Genomic DNA, 302 nt, shown 5'->3' with positions numbered 1-302 from the left:
GTGTGTGTGCGTGTGTGTGTTCAGCTTTTCAGACGGAGGGTAAACTCTATCTAATTCTGGACTTCCTCAGAGGAGGAGATCTGTTCACCAGGCTGTCAAAAGAGGTATATAATACTCATAACAATGAGCCCAATATCCTCTTCTGTGTCTCCTTTGTATTCACACAATCTCTTTTGGTGTTCAGGTGATGTTTACAGAAGAAGATGTGAAGTTTTATCTGGCTGAACTGGCATTGGGTCTAGATCACCTGCACGGTCTCGGCATCATCTACAGAGATCTCAAACCTGAGAAGTACTTATATA

The sequence above is a fragment of the Sinocyclocheilus grahami genome, unplaced genomic scaffold (assembly GCF_001515645.1).
Source record: "Sinocyclocheilus grahami isolate Dianchi unplaced genomic scaffold, SAMN03320097.WGS_v1.1 scaffold3941.1, whole genome shotgun sequence".
Classification (NCBI taxonomy): domain Eukaryota; kingdom Metazoa; phylum Chordata; class Actinopteri; order Cypriniformes; family Cyprinidae; genus Sinocyclocheilus; species Sinocyclocheilus grahami.
This window is presented reverse-complemented; position numbering follows the sequence as displayed.